We start from the raw sequence: 21999 nt of genomic DNA, 5'->3' as shown, positions 1-21999 counted from the left end.
GATTATGTCTTGATTTATATTTCTAGTTTCACATTGAAAAGGAAAATAAGTTATAGCTAATATGTCATTTACCACGTATAAATAGGGGTTTCATTAAGAAATGTTTTTGCAGCTGAATTCTACAATGAGCTCTTCTACAGGTAGTGTCCTATCGAGTGTAGCCAATGCCTTATGAATCTTGCATATATTCAGTGATTTTAATGAGGTTGTACGTGTAGTTGCCACAAATTATGGTTAATTTGCTTGAGCAAATTTAAGATTAGTTAGCTACATTTCAATTCTGAAGTGAGGCACTATAGAAACTGCTATAGAAATAGCAATTGCCATTACCATCAATACTAATGGACTTTCTTTGACAGTAAAATGAGAACTCAATGACTTGAAGAGATGGCAGAGTTGGTGAAATTTTTAGTGGATCTCTATTTCATGCCGTAAATAACGCATATGAAAGGTAACAGTATTCCACCTATAGCCATAAAGTGCTCTTTTACTATTCATATTGAACCTAATGTTTTATAGGTGGGAGAAATCAGGAACCTAGGAAGGGAAAAGTGCAAGTTTATGCTTTATATAATTTGTTGAGATTTAATGTGTCAAGTCTGAAGTGTCAAAACTGTGATTAGTGACATAAACCTGTAAACTCCATTAAGTCACAAATACGTGCTGTAGTTGTAAATGACAGCTTACTATGGCAAGGCCAATATTAACAATGAGGAAGGTGGTTTCCGTCCAATGCGTAAACCCCCTTTAGTGGTTAAAGGCATTCCTAAACTGTCGCAGATTAGCCTCGATGTAAATAAAAAGCGTCCAGAAGTTTAGTCAATAAAATGGTTTCCCTCTGATTATGTAACCCCCTTGGTGGTTAAATAGAGGCATGTACGAACCGTCGCAGACTAACCTCGATGTAAATAAAAAGCATCCGAAGTAAGTTCCCGCTGCTGGTAAGCCAAGACCGTAAATTCTCCTCACGTAGTTCCCTCTCAAATACTATCTCGGCTATGGAGAAAGGTACTTGTTTCTCTAAAATGGTTACTCGAAAGTGTGAATGGGAGAGAGTAGTATATCCTGGGGTTCGCCATATCCCCGCTGCAGGTGCACATTAAGGTGCTTTCAAAACTGGCACTGGGGCCCCAGCTGGCGCAGGTGAGGGCGGGCCCGTCGCTGCCCGGCCGAACTCCGGCTAGCGTCCCCATCCCGCGGGCTCAGACGCAGGTGCTGCCCAGCCGGCGCGCAAGCGCACTGCGGCGTGGACGTGGGCGCCCAGCCGCGCCCCGCGTCTCCGAACACGTTGGGGCTGGCCGTTCGCAGCTAGGAGTTTAGGGGGCTGACTCCCAGCCTCTGCCTTTAGACCTATCTTCCCGGGTTCGACCTCACAAACTCTCCCACCCGATCTGCAAAAATAACAGAGTATGTGAATACTCCATGTCCAGCCTCTTCGCCGCCGCCGCCATTTCCAGAAGTTTCCAGTCACATCCACTGCCATGGTCGCCACAAAAAGCGACCGCAGAACCCGTCGTCCTGGCAGCGTCAGCGGAGCCTATTCTGCTTTCTAGCTCACCCCCAAATTTTCCCCTCTCTTTTCGGGCCAGTGACGGCGGAGGAAGACGGTAACACCTGGGTGAGGTGGAAGGAGGTACGAGCACGTAGAGGAGTTCCGGCCTACACCCCCGCCGCCTCCCACTTGGTACCTTCCGACTGCCCCCGCCCCGCGGCTCGGGAAGCTTCTCCGTAGAACTGAAAGAGCGGCGGGGTAGCGGGGAGGGGCTGGCGGAAGGGGCGGGCGGGCGCCGGGGGCGGGGCGGTCACGCCGCCCGTCCCGTGCCCGTGGAGTCACGTGCCTACGTCGCAGCCAATCGCCGGGCGGCGCTGTCCTGGGAGCGAGGAGGCTGTGGTGAGAGACGGACGGAGACCGGAGATGTTTTCAAGCCCGGCCTCCGCGGCGTTCGTGGCGGTTGCAGCGGCGACGAAGACAACGACAGCGACGGCAACACCGAGGCACTCGTTCAGGGGGTAAACCCTCCTGCGCCGTTAGTGCCTTGGGTCCGTGAGGGTGAGGGGGGCGTGGCGACAGGCGAGGAGGAAGGAGGGGCGCGGTTTCGAGCCCCGTACCCGGCGCCTGGGAGGAGACCCCTCAGTTCTGCGCTGCTCCCGTCTCCCCTCATCAGAGCAAGGTAGGGGACGCGCCCTGCCCACCCTGTCTCGTGCCGCCAGGCCAGGCCAGGCCCAGCCCAAGGCGCCGCCGGCCTGACAGTGACAGGCCGTTAGTGGCCCCGGCGCGGGTCCGCTCCGCCCGCCGCCGCCTCTCCAGGAGTCCTGAGTAGCTGCGGCGCGGCCGGGAGCCGCCAGCAGGGCGGTGGTGCGGGGGGATTCGGCGGGGCACCCACCCCCCCCGCCCCCCCCCCCCCCGCCGCCGCTCCCGGGGCTGGGCTGCCGCCGCCTCCCGGAACATGGCGGGGCCGGGAGGAGCGTGTGCGTGCGAGTGTGCGAGTGTGCGCGGCCCGAGAGGGCGCCGCCGGCGTGCTGCGGCCGGACCCGGCGGGGCGGGGCTGGGCGGGGGTGGGGGCGCGCCCGGCCCGTCGCGCGCGCCCGCCGGCCCGCCGTGAGCCAGGGTGCGGGCGCGGCCGCGGGAGATCGCTGCTGCCCCTCCTGGAGAGAGCATCGGAGGTACCGGGGTCAAGGGGAGAGGAAGATGAAAGGGAGAAGGGAAATTGCCGCTTTGATAGTCTCAAGGGAACGGAGAGCGGCACGCTGCAGTTCTGTCTTAAATGCCAGTGTACTCTGTCCTTGCCGCATTGGGCAATCGGTTCTCTTCATCGTTCTGCAAGTGCCCATTCGAATGGTGTTCGTAGACCCTTGGAGCACGTCAGATTCTTAGATCTCATTTTGAGGGGTAATATGGTGTGACGCATCCTCAGGGATCCCAAAGCGTTGAATAAACGGTTGTACAAAGAGGTTACCGAAGCCCAGCTGACAGCTGTTTTAATAATAACAGTAAGAAACAGTTTGGGATGGGAAGTTAACACTATTGCACCAGTTGAAACCGTAGGAAACATTTCAAGCTGTGTACTCTTTGACATTGTAATTTCCACCGGACACCCGCGGGTGAAATGGGTTGCAGATTCAGTGATGTGTAAAGCCTTGGAATTATCTGTAATCCCGAAGTTGAAATGAACCTGTGTTCTTAGTCATGTGCTCCTTTTTAATTTTAAAATTGGTTTACGTAAATTATGAAGGAAGGTGAACTGGTAAAATAGCTATTCTAAAATAAATTGACTGTTTATTAAAAACATATGCTCAAGTAGGCTGTTCAAAATCTCGGGCACTGATCTGTTTCAGTTTCTTCAATCATTGTACAAAGGCTTTCCTGGAGATTAGCTCAGAACTGGCAGAACATATGCTCTATTGGTGCCAAGTGGCTTAAAAACAAAATGAGATAGTGTTGACTGTATAAGATCAAGTCATTATATTTGAGCTAAACGCAAAAAATAAAGATTCATGTCTCTCCAGGAGATGATAGGCAAGAGGAAAAGGTTTTACTTCTTGAAGATCTTTTATAGTTAACACAAGTACCAATTAAATGTCTTTTAAAGGAAGGTCTGCAGCCACCTTGACTAAAGTCAAGCTATTCAGGGATGTGTTCTATTTTAGGGGCATGCAAGGTGTTAAAGTGAACTAAAATCTGAGTATTAAGGGGTATTCATGGAAGGTAAGGAGTTAAAAAAAAAAAAGAAACAGGGTGCCTTTAATGTTTTTTGTCTCTGTGATTTCCATAGTTGTTTAGTATGGTTTAATGAGCAAGCAGAGCTGGGAAAGTGAAAATCTTGGGGTGTGTATTCCATGAGGAGTATTTGAGATAGAAGAGAGAACTAAAATATTCTGATGAGGAAAGAACTTAGGTAGGTGAAAAAATATGTTCAGTTTCTGGTTTTAGTTCTTGAATATCAAGGGAAGGGGAAAACAGTTGAATTTTGTTTGGAGACAAGTGCCTACTCAGTGGAATGAATTTAAAAGGAAGATGTTTTTATCAAGGTGTTTATATATGTGTGTGTGTGTGTGTGTGTGTGTGTGTGTGTGTGTATAATCCTATAGAAGTTTTTGGAAAGTGTGATATTCTTTTGAGGTAGATTGTAGAAAATGGTAGTCAGTGGGCTATTTGAAAAACACTTTGTTGGAAAAGAGGTTTTTATTCTAAGGAATAAGAAGAATAATAGTAAAAATGTTCAATTTGTTGGTATTGACTGGTAGTTAAATTTTTTCATTCTCCTGTTTTAAGAGCATTATTTCAGTCTAAAAAGAGAATGATTTATGAGATTGCTTCCATCATAGTCCATAAGAGGTTTAGACTGTTTTCTGTATATAAACTTGATACTGAAGCAACATTTATCAGAAAGGCATGAAGAATTTGTTTAATAATTGCAATAGTTTGTTTAAGAGCAGTTCACACACTACTTTGTTACTTGGAGTTTCTAAAATTAACATCAAAATGTATTTGTAAGATGTATTGTGCAAAGGGTAGAGTCATGGTGATTTGTCCTTAGAACTGGAAGGGACTTCAGATTTTCTCATTTTACGGATGAGAAAATAAAGTCCTACTAAAGTGAAGTAACTTACATAAGTCAGTACAACCTAGTTCAAAAAGTCTGTGGTTTGGGCCTAGAGATTCCTTTCTGTGAAAATGCTAATTTGCTCCTTTACGAAGTAGTTTTTTGGAGTACTGGAAAGAATATTGAAATATAAGCAAGAAAGCCTCAGTTAAAATTTTTGATTTAAAAGTAAAAATTCTTGATTTATTACTTCCTAACTGTGGTTTTTGACAAATCGCATTAACTTTCAGGACCTTCTTAATCTACAAAAAGTCATTTTCCTACATAATTTACAGGGATGGAATAAATGTGATTACATATGAAAAGCACATGGTATATTGTAAACTTTTATACATATAAAAAGTGGTGATATTTTAAAATATCTGTGTAACAAGGTGTCTAGATCCCTAGGTTTTTGCTTAGCCTTAGCTTTATTGTTTCCAGCACCTGCTGTTTTACAGATTATAACTCCCTGTAGATACATTTTCTGATCCCCACTTAGATCTAATCTTAGTAAAGCCTCTTATGAACATTTTAAATATTGCAGTTGTTAGAGCCTGACTTCCTCTGGAGAATATGAAGTTTCTCCATATAGCATTTGAAAATATTCTCATTTACACTCATGCATGCATAATCTGTTTCTTTAACAGTGGCTTTTTAAAAGTAATAGTGAAAGTGTCTTAGTTGCAATGTTAATTTGTCTGTTGCTAGTTTCCACATATGGCAATAACAGGAGATAATTTCCTTTGTAAACTCAGCTTTGAATGGTTGGTGTTAAGGTTATCTTGTAGATCTAAATATGTAGAAATGTTAATGTGTGAGTTTTTGTTTGTTGCCTTTTGCTGTTATGTTTAAAGATCTTGCTTCTAGTGCTTTGAATTGATAATACTGGAAACCAATATGGTAATATTGTTTATTGTAGTATTACATATTTTATCTGTAATCTTGAGTTTGAAGATTATGATAAATATTTCTTAAGCACTTAGAATGTTCAAAGTTCTAACTGAAATATTTAAGATAATTTTCAAAATAATCTTGTTAAACAGATACTACTATTATTCTAACATATGGCCAGGAAAATAAGGCTTTGAACTATTATGCGATGTGTATATATTCATAGACCTGAAAAAAGTGACAGACCGTATTGTTCCCATTCTTAATCATTTGTTTGTGCTCTGCCTCTAATTAAGAGTGTTTAACTGATTTTGAAAAGTTTTGAGGCAGAGTTTCTTTAATTTCAGATTTTGTGAAAATATCTGGAAGCCAGCTATTCTACCTTCTACTGTGTTGGTCAAAAAAACAAAAAGAAAGTAAATACCTTATGAGATTCTTGGAAGGTAGGCAGAAAGCCTTTTTGTGAGATGCTGAGGTAACTGTTGGGTTTTTTTTTTTTTATGTTGTCAGAAGCAAATTAATCTCCCCAGCTACAGAAGGACTACAGTTTTTAACGTTACAAGAGGTGATTTTAACAAACTCCACCTTGATATTGATGCCATTTTTCTAAAGAAACATTTTAATCATAGTTACTATAGGAAAAAGATCACCAACCAAACTCATTTAGGACTTTTGTAAAGGAATAGATCCAGCAATAGAAAATTTGTGCAGGTTAGAAAATAGCATCCAATAGGTTTTCCGATTAGTGAGAGCCTCCAAAATTCTAAGAAGTTCAGACTCTCAAGTTCTTAGAAAATTAAGTTAAACACAGAAATGCTTCCAAATTGAGATAAGTAGAAGAGATAAATTATGGAGCTGCAAGTTAGAGAGTGGAAGTAATTTCTTTTTCTTTGGCATTTAAAAAATTGTCTCTTTGGCCGTTGACTTTATGTTTGCTATTGCACTAAAATTGTTTCAAATATGTAATAGTCTACTCTTCTGGTTTTCGGTTTGTATTTGGGCCATAATTGGGGGAAATACCAGAAATGTTAGTGATATCATATTTTCCCCATTTTTAAAGCTTTATTTTTATTTTTGAGTAATATCTGAACCCAGTGTGGGGCTGGAACTTAGAACCCTGAGATCAAGAGTCGCATGCTGTACCAACTGAGCCAGCCAGACTCCCTGAATATCGTATTTTTAAACTACTTTGTTGCTTGAAAGAGGTGTGTGAGAGAATCTTGTAGCTTCTCAGATTTCAAATTGTTCTTCTCCTACATGGGAGTTTTGTCTGCCTCCTGAATTCTAATGGAGAACAGAAACCACGTATGTGTGGTTCTCTCTCCCTAGAAGTATCTATTTTGACTCAGGATACACTAGTACGTAAGAATTACGATGCTTTGTAGTTCATGAAATACTTTTTATGTGAGATCCTTTGAATTTCACAACTACTCTGAGATCAGCAAAACATTAGGTAAGCTGATGATGTTGAACCATGGATAGGATCCAGGTTAAAATTCCCTGGCAAAATGCTAGACTTTTGAAATTCACTCACTAAAGAGAAGCATTAGTACATCTAAAGGAAGGGAGGAGAAACACACCTACTGTACTTTTTATTTTCTTTTCCACCAAAGGCACATCGTATACAGCTTTCTTTCTGTTTTGTTATACCTCTTCTGAAACTTAAGCAGGGTAGAAGTAAATACTAAAACATTCTTTATACCACTTTACTAACTTGTGGTGATAGTTAATGATGTTAAAGACAAATGAGAAAATTAAAATTTTACAAAATGTTTCCTACCTTAATTTTAACAAAAGTATTACAATTAGGAAGAAAGCCTTGTTACATTCTCTTGTTCTAAATGCTAAATTGTTCTAAATACTAAGTCTTGCAACCTCTGAGTTAAAGTCCTTTTTTATCAGAGTTTGAGTATTTGAAAGTTATTTGGTGATGAAGGAAAAGAACTTTCATTGAGCTTCTGTACTTGAGGCACTGTTAGATACTTGCATATGTTATTTTAATCAATGATGAGAGGAGATACTATCTACTTATGAAAATACTTCAAAAAGTGGTCATTAGAGTATCTCTACCTTTAGATATTTAGATATCTTGAGTACTAGACTCAAGAACTAACTTGAAATTTATAAGTGCTGTATAAATGTAAGTTTGTTACTTAGAGAAGAATTTTCTTATGATCAACCTAATTCATAGATTTATAATGAGGCGGATCATCCTGTGGTGGTTATTCAACCTTCAGAAGTTAACCCTGTCTTCCACATTTCATTAAAACATCCCAAGAATGGGGCGCCTGGGTGGCTCAGTCGGTTAAGGGTCCGACTTCAGCTCAGGTCATGATCTCACGGTCCGTGAGTTCGAGCCCCGCATCGGGCTCTGGGCTGATGGCTCAGAGCCTGGAGCCTGCTTCCAATTCTGTGTCTCCCTCTCTCTCTGCCCCTCCCCCGTTCATGCTCTGTCTCTCTCTGTCTCAAAAATAAATAAACATTAAAAAAAAAAAAAATCCCAAGAATAATGATGAGTGTTCTCGTTAAGCTGAATTTGAACAGGACAAAAAATACCTTTTTACTGAGTTTCTGTTTGTCCTCTTATCATTGAAAGTAAACAGGAATGTTTGACAGCAGATTGGCTTACTCATTCTTCCTTTCTTTTGTCCTTTTTCCTCCTTCGTGGCTCCTCCTTCCCCTTCATACACTGATGTTCCCCTGCTTTTGCAAACACCCAGTGAAGAAAACAATACCTATCTATTGTTGATTGACAATTTAAATTTGTGTTAGTTGATTTAAGTATACCACTTCAATTTCAAGGCTTTTGTCTTTAATTATGGTATGAATATTGATTTTAGCTACAGGAATTTGGATCATTAGCTAATACATCATTTGCATTTTCCCTTGTGTGAATTAACACTTCACATCCTTGGCCATTTTTCTCTTTGTTCCTTCTTACTGAAAACTTCGAGAAATGGCAATCAAGAATTTAAACAATTTTTATTTTTTTAATTTATTTTTTATTTTTTTAAACAATTTTTTTTTAATGTTTATTTTTGACAGAGAAAGAGAGACAGAGCATGAGTGGGGGAGGGGCAGAGAGAGAGGGAGACACAGAATCTGAAGCAGGCTCCAAGCTCTGAGCTGTCAGCACAGAGCCCGACGTGGGGCTCGAACTCACAAACCGTGAGATCATGACCTGGGCCAAGGTCGGACGCTCAACCAACTGAGCCATACAGGCACCCCATTTAAACAATTTTTAAAACACTTTCATTAGTGTTTTTAAATTACAGAATTAACATATGCTTATTATTAAAGTAAAAAACCTACAATAAAAGAGTTAACGATTCTCTAATCTCTCTTTATGGATATTTGTATATTAGAGATTATTAATCTATATGTTACAAATATTTTTTCTAATTTATCATTTGAATGAAAACTTGCATTTTACATCCTTTTGGCAAACCCCAGAAGAAACCGACTCTCTCCATACTATTAATTTTAAGTTTGGTATTTGAAAGTTATTCAGATGATAACTTATTGAGATGATAACTCTCTGGGCTCTTTAATTATTTCTGATCCAAGAATTTCTTCTGCCTATAGCTTTTGTGAACTCAGTAGTTAGGGAGGAAGCACCAGAAAACAGTGAGAATTCTTGGAGCATAGGGGAAAACTAGAGTCTCACATTTAAATCCTAATTCATTATGAAGTACCATTTGACTGATACAGGCATAATTACAAGTGTTTTACAGTTGATAATAGGCTCTCCACTTAACTTTTCATTCACTCCTTACAGTAACCTTGTGAAGTTTATCACATTCCGATTTTTATTTAAAAAAAATTTTTTTAATGTTTATTTTTGAGAGAGAGAGCCAGAGCATGAGCGGGGGAGGGACAGAGAAGGAGACACAGTATCTGAAGCAGGTTCCAGGCTATGAGTTGTCAGCACAGAGCCAGATGCAGGGCTCGAACCCACGAGTTGTGATTGTGAGATCATGACCTGAGCCGAGGACGCTCAACTGACTGAGCCACCCAGGTGCCCCTAATTTTTTTATTTTTAAGTAATCTTCACACCCAACATGGGACTCATGCTCTACAGACTAAGCCAGCTAGGTGCCCCATATCTTACTCCTGTTTTAGAGATGAGATTTGATTTAAATCTGTGATTGTGTTGCTTCCTCACAGAACTACACCTTCAAAAAATTTGGTGATGTTAAGAGAAAAAAGGATAAAATAATAAGTAAATTTTTAGCGTTTTGGTAAAAAATAATTATTTTGCATTACAGACTATGGATTTTTACGAGGAATGAAAGGTCTTGAATGATCCAGTCTGAAGTGTGATAGTTTATCTCTGGATATTGAATTTGAAAATAACTGGAATTTTTATCTTTTTACTTCTCAGTTTTCAAGTTGAACAAAGAAGGTTTTAAACTTTTCATAGTTAATACGTTTTATTTTTTTTATTAAAAGTTTTTTTTTTTTTTATGTTTTTATTTATTTTTGAGACAGAACATGAGCAGGGGAGGGGCAGAGACGGGGGAGACACAGAATCCGAAGCGGGCACCAGGCTCTGAGCTGTCAGCATAGAGCCCGACGCGGGGCTCAAACTCACAGAATGTGAGATCCTGATCTGAGCTGAAGTCCGACACTCAACCGACTGAGCCACCCAGGCGCCCCACAGTTAATACATTTTAAATAAATGTTTCTGTGAACAGCATTGCATTTGTCATTGTTGAGGCAGATGTTTGGGAAAATATAAACAAAGACAGTATTATAGTCTTTGTCTTTTTTAAGGGTTTACACTGAATGAGCAGAACATAAATGTGTGAAATAGGAAGACGTTATTCTTAAACATCCAGATTGCTTTCTGGTTGTTATGAAAGGGAATATACCAAACTCTGCAAGGACGTATATCGTGTCTGTCTTGTTCAGTGTTGTACACCCAAATTTCATCACACTGTAGAGTCATCACATATTTATGGAATGACCAAGAATCACCCCAAAGCCAGTGACAGGAGAATGGTCTGATTAGTATAAGAGGACTCAGGGAGAAGGGTAGTGCAGGAGTTTACTAGGATGAGGGGCTTAATAAAAATGAATTTGCGGGACACCTGGGTAGCTCAGTCAGTTAAGCGTCCAGCTCTTGGTTTTGGCTCTGGTCATGGTCTCACGGTTAACGAAATTGAGCACCAAATTGGGCTCTACATTGACAGCAGGAGCCTGCTTGGGATTCTCTCTTTCTTTCTCTTTCTGCCCCTCCCCCATGGGTGTTCTCTTTCTCTAAAAGGAAATAAACTTAGAAAAATGAATTTGCAAGATGGGAAACAATGTAATGCAAATTTTCTTAGAAAACAATTATAGCAAAATTACATGAAATTCAGTAAGAGACAAGAAGATCATTGATAAGGTTGTTAAGTTTTAAGGTTTTAGGTCCTTGTGCTCTAAGCACATACCCGAAGAAGACATTATCTTATCTGCTTGTGTGGAACTTAAAATTTAGCATGAAGAGATAGTTACTTAAAGCAAGGATCCATAATTAGGGAGAGGTCCTGTAAACATTTTGAAATTATATTGTGAATCCTTTTTTTTTTTTAATGTTTCTTTTTGAGAGAGAAAGCGTGAGCGCACATGCACGCGTGCGCGTGCACACACACACACACATATATATGTATATGCAAAGGGGGGAGGGGCAGAGAGAGATGGAGACACAGAATCCAAACAGGCTCCAGGCTTTGAGCTGGCAGCATAGAGTCAGATGCAGGGTGCGAACTCACGAACCATAAGATCATGACCTGAGCTGAAGGCAGACACTTAACTGACTAAGCCACCTGGGTGCCCCTATTTTAAATTCTAGTGAATATGCTTTCAGGGTCTGAAATAGGTCTGTCCAGAAAATACTATGAATACTGTGACTTGGGAATTAAGTTCAGGTTTGAGGTAGAATTATTATATTCTTAAATAGTCCTAAACTTGTATATTTTGGCATTATTTTTATAGTATATTTTTTTTCTGATAAAACTGTTTAATATTGATACAGTCAGTGGAATTTGCCTCTTTTTTTTCCACTTTATAACATTTGTGTGATTATATATCTAGGAGTTTTTATAATGTTTTTTTAAAAATTTTTTAATGTTTATTTTTGAGAGAGACAGAGTGTGAGTGAGGGAGGGGTAGAGAGAGAGACCCAGAATCCGAAGCAGGCTCCAAGCTCTGTGAGCTGTCAGCACAGAACCTGATGCGGGGCCCAAACCCACCAACCATGAGATCGTGACCTGAGATGAAGTTGGAAGCTTAACCGACTGAGACACTGAGGCGCCCCTAATGTTTATTTTTGAGGGAGAGAGAGGGAGACAACAGGAGTGGGGGAGGGGCGGGGAGAGAGTGGGAGACAGATCCTAAGCAGACCTTGCGCTGTCAGTGCAAAGCCCAACGTGGGGCTCGAACCCTTTGAACCCTGAAATCGTAGCCTGAGCTGAAGTCAAACACTCAACCAACTGAGCCACCCAGGTGTCCCTAGTAATGTTTTCTTTTAAAAGTAAAGCAAAATATGCATGTATTCTTTCCCGTTGGGGTTGGAGTTTTCATAGTACCATGCTTTTCTTACTGTCTTACAGTTATTAGAATACATTGAATTTGCTTTGGTCCCCCCATTATCTCTCTCCTTATCATTCTTTTCAGTATACCTTGGTAGAGAACCAGTTTATATTTCTAAGTTTCTCTGGCTAAAAAAGCTACCAGTAATACACACTACTACCCTAAGCAGGTTTAGAGCATATTTTCTTTTAAATGCCCTGAAATATGTAGTTACCTGAATTCTTGTGTGTGGTATAGTAAGTCGGTTAATGTTGGAGAGTGTGCAGGATATAGAAAAAGTGAGGTAGTAGATCAGGACTGAAATAAAGCCCAAACAATTCAACCCTGGTGTGAAATCATATGGAAGCTATAAATTTTGGCTCTAGCCTGAAGCAGTGTTACAACTCACTGTAGTTGGGTCAGGGTGGGAAAAGTGTGATATGCAAATTAGAAATAATTTAATTCTTCCATTAGCGTTGCTCTCATAAAGTACTAATTCTAGCTACCTTTAACTGCATAAAGTGGGCATACATAAAGATTTCAGGATCAATGATTCTCGTAAACTATTCTGGTTTGTTTTTTGTTTTTGTTTTTTTTATTACCATGACCTTTATCCTGAATCTCTCATATACTTATGTACTGCTGTTAAAACTGCACTGAATTATCTAAACAATTAAAAGTCCTACCGTTTAAAGGTAAAGTATGTGCCCTGTCATTTTTAAAGAAAGCAGTAAACGTGAGTTAGGCCATTACTTGGAATTAAACTGTGAGTAGTATTTAGAATGGTACCAGATTTGGGGCACCTGGGTGGCTCAGTCGGTTAAGCATCTGACTTCGGCTCAGGTCATGATCCCACCGCTCATGGGTTTGAGCCCCACATCGGGCTCTGTGCTGACAGCTCAGAGCCTGGAGCCTGTTTTGGATCCTGTGTCTCCCTCTCTCTCTGCCCCTCCCTCTCTCTCTCTCAAAAGTAAAAAAAAAAAAAAAATTAAAATTAAGAAAAAAAACATTTTAAAAAAGAATGGCACCAGATTTATGTTGCAAAGATCAGCTCATGTCTTTTGAGGGGCAGGAGAGGGTGCAAAGTTAAAATACCAAAACTTTTTTCTTTTGAAATACTAGATAATAAAAAAGTACAGAAAACAGCATAATGAACTCCTGGGTACCTATCACCAGCTTAAGAATTAACCATTACAAATTCAGTGGAAGCCCCCTAATACACTTTTCCTGGATCTATTTCCTCACTCCCTCAGGGGAATTCTTATCTCCCTTTTTTGTTCTTGGCACGAATTTCCTAACAGTGACTTTTCCCTTTTTCTAGACCTATGTAATTTTGTTTTTTTCTTCAAAGTTCACTTCAGGGTCCCTTTCCATGTTTATTGCATATTGTATATTGAGAGTGGTCTGACAAGGGGAGATGAAAATAGGATTGTCTATGTGAGGTAAAAATCTGCCTTAAAATCTAGGCAAAGGAAAGTTAGATTTCAACACTGTACTATTTTGCAGAACAAAATTGATAAAGTAGATGTAAGAGTAACCTAACAACAAAATTGTTTTAGGAAGGTTAGTCTGGAAGGAAGTGGTGATTTGCTAACTCCTTTGACTGACTTTTTTTCCTAATTACTGTATGTCAGTGAGATTTTACTTGGCCTCCAACACTTGACCATTTTGACAGAAGAGAAAGGAGCTGGTGACAAAATGTTTAATTACAAAGGTTTCTAGAAAGCTTCCAGGATTTGGGGAATTACTCCTGACCCCTTTTAGAATCTGTTGACAGTGAAGAGAGTACATAGCGCCTATTAGATTCCTGCGTTAGGCATTGGTAATTTTTTCAGTTCCCAGTGCCAGAGATGCAAGGGAGGCTGCCTAACCATTTTCTCTGAGCTGTTGTAGCCCTCTACTGGTCTATGGAAGTTGCACAATTTAGAACCCTATAGGGCTAGAAAGAGGTCGGTAACTCCGCAGCTCATTTTTAGCATCCTTAACCTTTAAAAGTTATTTATGCCAACTCTCTCAAGTGCAGATGAGTGTCTTATATACACATCTTAACAATTTTGGAAATAAATGTATATATAGATATATGCGATACCTAGGGCAAATCGTTGTAAACACAACTGCCTGTATTATTTTCTTTAAAAAGTCTAAATATATTGTTAGAATGTGGTCTGTTACGGTCTCATGGTTGGCAGTGTCAAAAAGCCTCTTTTTATCGCTAATCTGGTTTTGTAATTACTGTCTAATAAAGTAATGAGAATTTTGCTTTTTAAAAATTTGTGATATTGTTTAGTTGCTATTATTAGAGTAAATACAACAGAAAAATGCTAATTGCTTCTTTTAAGTTAAGTTACTTTCAGCAACTTCCTACTGCTAAAGCCAGAAACGTGGGTGTCATTCTAACCTCTTTGTTCTTATTTGCTGTTCTTCCCTACTTCACAGTCTGGTCATTCATTATACTTTAAGTGGTCTCTTTGTTTCTCATCTAATTTCTGTTTAGTCTGTTTTCCATTGTTTCACCAGCAACGCCTTTCTAAATTACTTGAGTTGTCACTGCCTTTTTAAAAATCTTAAATTGCTTTTTGCCATCATTAAGATCAAACAACACAATCACAAGGTACTTTGTGATGTGATTCCTCCCACTTATTTAGCTTCATTTTCTACCCACTGTGCTTCGGTTTTTGCTATCCTTTCAATGTAGCCTGCTTTGTTGGGTGGGAATGGGTGTCCATACCTGTGCACATGCTTATCCTCCCTCTGCAGCCCTGTCCGTATCTACCTGCCTGCTGGTCATCCTCAGGATTCTACCTTAGTGTTACCTCTTCTTGAAATTCCCTATCCATGCCTCTATATACATGCACCTGGGTTGGGTGATCTCTTTGTGCTAGTGCTCTCATATTTTTGTAAGGTATATTCTTCCAAGTGGTAATTAACCTGTCTTTTTGCCACTTAAAAACCATAAATTTCCTTTAGGCTAGAATTGTGTCTTGTTTATGTTCAGTTCCATTACTTAGCATACAGATGCTTAGTAAATGCTAAGTGATTGAAAATTGCATGAGCAAACTGGGGTAGGATAGCTAAAGGAAATAGCCATAGTTTGACATCGCATACTAATTCATTTTTTGAAGTTAGGAGAATCAGTTCTAGACCAATGCTTGTTGGATATACTTTACACCATGTATCTATATTGAGGACAGAGTCGGAGGAGACAAAGAATAGAATTTTAGAGTTGGAATGGACCTCACTTTAAAATGAGAAAACTGGCGTGCCTGGGTGGCTCAGTCCGTTAAGCTTCAACTTGAGCTCAGGTCATGATCTCATGGCCTGTGAGTTCGAGCCCTTGTCAGGCTCTGTGCTGACAGCTCAGAACCTGGAGCCTGCTTTGGATTCTGTGTCTCCCTCTCTGCCACTTCCTCAGCTTATGCTCTGTCTTGCGCTGTCTCTCAAAAATAAGTAAACATTAAAAAAAATTAAATAAATAATAATATGAGAAAACTGATGGGGCATCTGGGTGGCTCCATCTGATAAGTGTCCGACTTCGGCTCAGGTCATGATCTCTCACTTTGTGAGTTCGAGCCCCATGTTGGGCTCTGTGCTGACATCTCGGAGCCTGGAGCCTGCTTCAGATTCTGTGTCTCCCTCTCTGTCTGCACCGCCATGCCCCACTCATGCTCTGTCTTGCTGTCTCTCAAAAAATGAAAAAACGTTAAAAAAAAATTAAAAATATGGGGTACCTGGGTGGCTTAGTTGGTTAAACATCCAACTTCAGCTCAAGTCATCATCTCACAGTTTGCGAGTTTGAGCTCCGTGTCGGGCTCTGTGCGACAGCTCAGAGTCTGAAACCTGCTTCAAGTTCTGTTTCTCCCTCTCTCTGCCCAACCCTTGCTTGCTTGCTCGCTCTCTGTCTCTCTCTAAAATAAATAAATGTTAAAAAAAATTTTTTTAAATGAACATAAAACCTTAAAAAAATTTAAAATGAAATAAAAAATAGAGAAAACTGAAACCCAAAGAGTTTGTTTACAGTTGCAATGAGAACTAAGGTCTTCTAGTACTTTTCTTGTTTTGTTAAATTTCTCCTAGTATGTTTTGCTTGACTTGGCTGGGATTAGTGGATATTGGTTGTTTATATTTCAAGCATTGGGCTCTCTACATACTACTCTGTTTTATACCATAAGTTTACTTTTGTGGGATTTTGAAGGTAATACAAATATATAGCTAAACCATATTGACCATTTATCTTGTATTTATTTTGAATGTTCTTCTGAATTACCTGCCATGCTCAGATTTCTGAAAGATAAAATATTTAGCAGCACCAACCCAAAAGTGCAGCCTATATTTACTGGATTGAGCTTCTGTCCGAATCTTTTGCTTCCTTTCCTATTCTGGTGGGCGGGTTAGAAAATATAGAATACATAAAGGTACCTTTTATTTATTTTCCTCTACTTCTTGTTTGAAGCAGTCTCTCACCCATCATGTCATTATTCTTTCCACCACCACACTGTAGTTCTCCAGGGCAAACCAAGTGGATGTTGACCTACTTTATTATTTTTTTAATTTTCATTTGCAGATTATACAAGTAGTACATGATCACTATAAAAGGTAATATAGATCTGTATAAAATAGACTACAAATTTCCTTAAGGAGTTTTTTTTTTTTTTTTTAAGTTTATTTATTTTGAGAGAGAGAGACAGCACGAGCAGGAGAGGGGCAGAGAGAGGGGGGAGAGAGAGGATCCCAAGCAGGCCCTGCATTTCCAGTACAGAGCCCGATGTGGGGCTCGAGCTCAGGAACCATGAGATCATGACCTGAGCTGAAACCAAGAGTCGGATGCTTAACCGACTGAGCCACTCAGGCACCCGATCCTTAAGGAGTTTTTAAAATTTTTTAGGGATGCCTGGGTAGCTCAGTCGGTTAAGCGTCCAGCTTCAGCTCAGGTCAGGATCTCAAGGTTCTTGAGTTCAAGCCCCAAATGGGGCTCTGTGCTGTCAGCACAGAGGCCACTATGGATTCTCTGTCCTTCCCTCTCTCTGCCCCTTCCCCCGGCATGCATGCATTCTTTCTCTCTGTCAAAAATAAATAAGTAAAAAAATTTTTATATGTTCATTTATTTTTGAGAGTGAGAGAGCACCCAAGCAGGAGGAGCAAATAAGGATGTCATAATGTTTTAATAACTTAATAACTTTAATAACTTAAGCTGTCATTTTTGCATTCATAGAAAAATAGAATTTGGAGTTATTCTATTATTAGAAATTATATTCTATATATTAGAAATTATTCTAATTGTCTTACTCTCTTATACTCTGGAATCAGAATTTTGGAAGGATAGGAGGTCTTTATTGTCACATAGCTTAGTTTTACTTTTAAGAAGAAACAAATATTGAGACATGATGAAGGTCAACTAAAAAGTCAGTGGTAGGTCTCAGAATAGTGTTTTGGATTTTAGGTTTCAAGATGAAATCATAGAGAAATCACTTTTCTAACTGAATGACTCTTAAGGATCATTGCTGTAATTTGGTCCTTTACTAGTTACCTTTTTTTTCCCCCCCTCACAACAATTTTGGAGGAAGCATTTTTACCCCCAGAGCAGTTGCAATCCAGTGAAAGCTGAAACCGGAAAAATGGAATTTTCATTCCATGCTTATGATTCTGCCTTTCTTTAGGTAGAGTGTAAAATTAGTGGTAAGTATAGAGGGCAGTATTTGGATATTTTATATGTACCAAGGACTGTGCTAAGATACTGTTTTATTACTTTTTGTAACTTTATCAATTGAGCTTTATCATTTTATAATATAGATGAAGAATTTAGGTAACTTGGATTTTGTTTTCAGTTCTTTTTAATCTAAAGTGGATGTTCCGAGGACTTCTGGACAAATTGCTAGACTGGAAAAGTTCTCTTCCTTTTAACTATATGGAAATGCTAGTAAAAATAAAACATAAAAAATACACAGCTGAGTTTGAAAGGTAGAAAGGAGAATTTGCAGGTGCCCGATACGGAAAAAGGACTCCAAGTCAAAATAGGAAACAAAGTGAAGACCTTTCCTATAAAGGAAACAGATACTCCTTAGCCTGTGAGTTTTAATGCAGTGGTGGAGTCAACAGGCCCAGGAATGTCACGGAACTGAGCCCAGACCAGGAAAGGTCTGAATTATTCATGAATGGGGTAAACAAAGTTTGACTACTTGCCTCGGTTTATATTTCCTGATATATTTTTTAACTGTCCTTTTATTTTCAATCTTTTTAGTATCTTTTGTGGTTTCTTTTACAAAGCATATTGCTGAATCTTATTTTTATCTAGCTTCAAGAGACTGTATCTTTTAATTAATGAGTTTAATCCATTTTCATTTATTATAATAACGCATTGGAAATTATTTACATTCTGTTCACTAACCTGCTAGTTATTTTCCACAGTTTTTAAATGTCTCTCACACACACATATATGAAGTATATATAACGTATATATAACATATATATCTTCCTCCAAATAAGACGAGCACTTCAGTTGCTTTCTCACTTTCCTCTGGTCTCCTCCACTTCATCTACCACCCTCGGTTTCCCAGTAGCCATGTTGATGTTCTGTTGAATTTTAGTTCTGGATTGTTAGGGGTATTCTTTAAGCATCGAACTGTCCTTTTTCTTACTTTTTATATAAGAGGTACTTTATTAGGTTATTTAGTTACTCTTACTCCCACATATCACATAACCTCCTCATAGATTTATTTCAGTTCTTATTTGAGTGCCTATGTAAAAGTAGTTTCAACAGGGTGTTTGTACGTAAACATTCTAAGGTCTTTTTTTGCCTAAAAATATCTTTAGTTAACTCTCACTTTTAAATGATAGATTAATTTGATTACAGATTTTTGATTCAAAATTCTTTTCCTTTAACATTTTGAAAGTAATACTACATTATTTTTTTTGCCTCTGATGTTGCTTTTTGGAAGACCTGATATCAATCTGATTTCTTCTGCTGTCTACATGACCTGTAGTTCCTCTCTAGAAGATTTTGAAATTTTTTGTGTGTCTTTTCCAGTTTATAATGTGTCTGGGTGTAGTTGCTTTTCTGTCTTATTTGGCACTTGGATTCATATTGATTCATTCATGCAACAAATACTTATTTATTGGAAATCTGTATGCCAGAATGTATTCCAAAATTTTTAATCTGAGGTATTTCATCTTTTCTTCAATTCTGGAAAATTATTGGTCATTTTTTCAAATATTTTCTCCATTTTTTTATTTCTTTTAAATAGGTCAGTCTGATTTTTGTTTTTTTGTTTTTTTGGTTTTTTTTTAGTATTTGTTTTTGTGAGAATGCAAGCAGGGGAGGGGCAGAGAGAGGGGGACAGAGAATCTGAAGCAGGCTCTGCCCTAACAGGCTGACAGCAGCAAGCCCTATGTGGGGCTTGAACTCATGAACTGTGAGGTCATGTCCTGAGCCAAAGTAGGACATTCAACCAACTGAGCCACCCAGGCACCCCTGCATTTTTTTCTTTCAGATAATTTTATTATATGGATTCTGCCACTTCTAACTTCCATATCTCTTAACTTTAATAATTTCCTTTTTTGTTTGTTTTTCAAATGTCTTCTTAATGCTTTCTGCAGCTGTCCTCTACCTGATCTTCTAGCTCTTTAATTCATTCTTTGGTTTATCCATTCTAACATTTATCTAATTTTTATAAATAATACTGTATGAGTGTTTATTTCAACTATTATACTTTTCTACTCTGTACTACTTCTTGGTTATGTTTAGTCTTACCGCATAGTCTTACTCTTCTCTCTTCAAGGATTTTGAATGCTTTAAAAAATTCTTCAAATGTCTGTAATGATTTTCAGCTTCTGTATCCCATTTTAGAAACTAGACCTCCATCTTAAAGATTTTTTTTCTAGTATTTCTGTGGTTTAATTTTTATGTTTATTACCTTGACCCAGATGTCAACATTTTTAATTTATCAAAATTATTCTAAAATTTGTTTGGTGAGAATTGGCAAGATAATTTAGAAAAAAATGATGAGGGACTAAAATTTATTACAAAGCTATACAAAAAAAGTATAGAAAATAAAATCCTCCAAAGCCAAAAACTAAAATAAAACAGTAGTGTATTGCTAGAAGAATGGAAAGACAGAGTATTGAAACAGACTAGAAAGCCCAGAGACAGCCCTGTTCATTGCAGCATTATTTACAACAGCCAAGATATGGAAACAGCTTAAGTGTCCATTGATAAATAAAGATGTGGTATATTACACGTACAATAAAATATTATTCAGCCATAAAAAGAATGAAATCTTGCCATTTGCAACAACATGGATGGCCCTTGAGTGCAGTAGGCTAAGTGAAATAGGTCAGACAAAGACAAATACCATATGATCTCACTTACATATGGAATCTAAAACAAAAACATGAAGCTCATTAGATACAGAGAACAGATTGCTGGTTGTCAGAGGTGGTGAGTGGGGTCTAGGCGAAATGTGAAGGGGGTCAAAGGGTAAGTTGGCTTATAAACAGATGGCTTCACTGGTGAATTTTATCAAACATTCAGAGAAAATTACTACCAGTCCTTCTCAAACTCTTCCACAAAATGGAACAGGAGGAAACGCTTCCAAAATAATTTCATGGGGCCAGCATTTCCTGATTCCAAAACCAGACCATAAGAAAATGGCCAGTATCCCTGATGAATGTAAATGCAAAAATTCTCAACAAATATTAGCAAACCAGATTAGCAGTACATTGAAAGGATCATATATAGGATGATCAGATGGGACTTGTTCCGCGGATATGGGAATGGCTCAACACCCTCTTATCAGTGTGATATAGCACATTGAAAAATGAAGAATAGGGGCGCCTGGGTGGCTCAGTCGGTTAAGCGTCCGACTTCAGCTCAGGTCATGATCTCGCGGTCCGTGAGTTCGAGCCCCGCGTTGGGCTCTGGGCTGATGGCTCAGAGCCTGGAGCCTGCTTCCGATTCTGTGTCTCCCCCTCTCTCTGCCCCTACCCCGTTCATGCTCTGTCTCTCTCTCTGTCTCAAAAATAAATAAACGTTTAAAAAAAAAAAAAGAAAAGAAAAATGAAGAATAAAAATCATATGATCATCTCAATACATGCAGAAAAAACATTTGATAAAGCTTATCCATTTGTTATAAAAATAAATAAATAAAAACACTTAACAAACCAGGTGTAAATGAAACGTACTTCAACATAATAAAGCCATATGTGACAAGGCCACAGCTAACATCAGATTCAAGAGTGTAAAGTTGAAAGCGTTTCCATTACCATCAGAAGCAAGACAAGGATTGCCTGTTTTAACTTCTTTTATTCAACACAGTATTGGTAGTCCTAGCCAGAGCAGTTAGGCAAGAAAAAGAAAAGACATCCAAATTGGGAAGGAGGAAGAAAAGTGGTCATTGTAGATGACATAATATTGTATATTGGAAACTCCACCAAAAAACTGTAAGAACTAGTAAACAAATTCAGTAAAGTAGTGGGATATAAAGTCAATATACAAAATCTGTTGCATTTCTGTAATAAGGAGGTATAAGAGAAATTGGGAAAACAGTCTCATTTACAATTGCATCAAGAAATAATAACCGAAAGGAATTTACCAAAGAAGTGAAGGCCCTGTATATTGAAAACCAGAAGACATTAATGAAAGCAGTTGAAGATAACACAAATGGAGAGAGATTTTGTGCTGATAGATTAGAGGAATCAGTATTGTTAAAATGTCCATATTATCCAAAGCAGGCTACAGATTCAGTGCAATCCTATCAAAATTCCAGTGCCATTTTTCACAGAAATAGAACAAATTATGAAATTTCTATGAAACCACAAAAGACCTTAATAGCCAAAGTAGTCTTCGGGAGGAACAAAGCTGGAGGCATTATGCTCCCTGATTTCAAACTATATTACAAAGCTGTAGTAATTAAAAACAGTATATTGTTGGCATACAAAGAGGCAGAGAGGTTACTGTAGCAGAATAGAGAACCCA

General features: G+C 39.0%; 1 protein-coding gene across 4 annotated transcripts in view; it reads left to right on the top strand.

Annotated features, from left to right (window-relative positions):
- The first annotated feature begins 1886 nt into the window (after positions 1-1886).
- Positions 1887-21999, top strand: part of ANKRD12 (ankyrin repeat domain 12) — a 125882-nt gene continuing 105769 nt past the window's right edge. For 2 of the 4 annotated variants that reach the window (XM_019418463.2, XM_019418461.2), the window contains exon 1: positions 1887-2171. The gene's annotated coding sequence lies outside the window, so the exon portion shown is untranslated. Of the gene's footprint in view, positions 2172-2552; positions 2665-11664; positions 11772-21999 lie in introns of those variants that run through there. The other 2 variants (XM_019418462.2, XM_053902394.1) reach the window with 2 other exon arrangements.

This window comes from Panthera pardus, unplaced genomic scaffold (genome assembly GCF_024362965.1).
Source record: "Panthera pardus isolate Hobbes unplaced genomic scaffold, ASM2436296v1 HiC_scaffold_15, whole genome shotgun sequence".
In the NCBI taxonomy this organism is placed as follows: Eukaryota; Metazoa; Chordata; class Mammalia; order Carnivora; family Felidae; genus Panthera; species Panthera pardus.
Note: the sequence above shows the minus strand (reverse complement) of the source record. Positions and strands in the feature narration are given on the sequence as shown.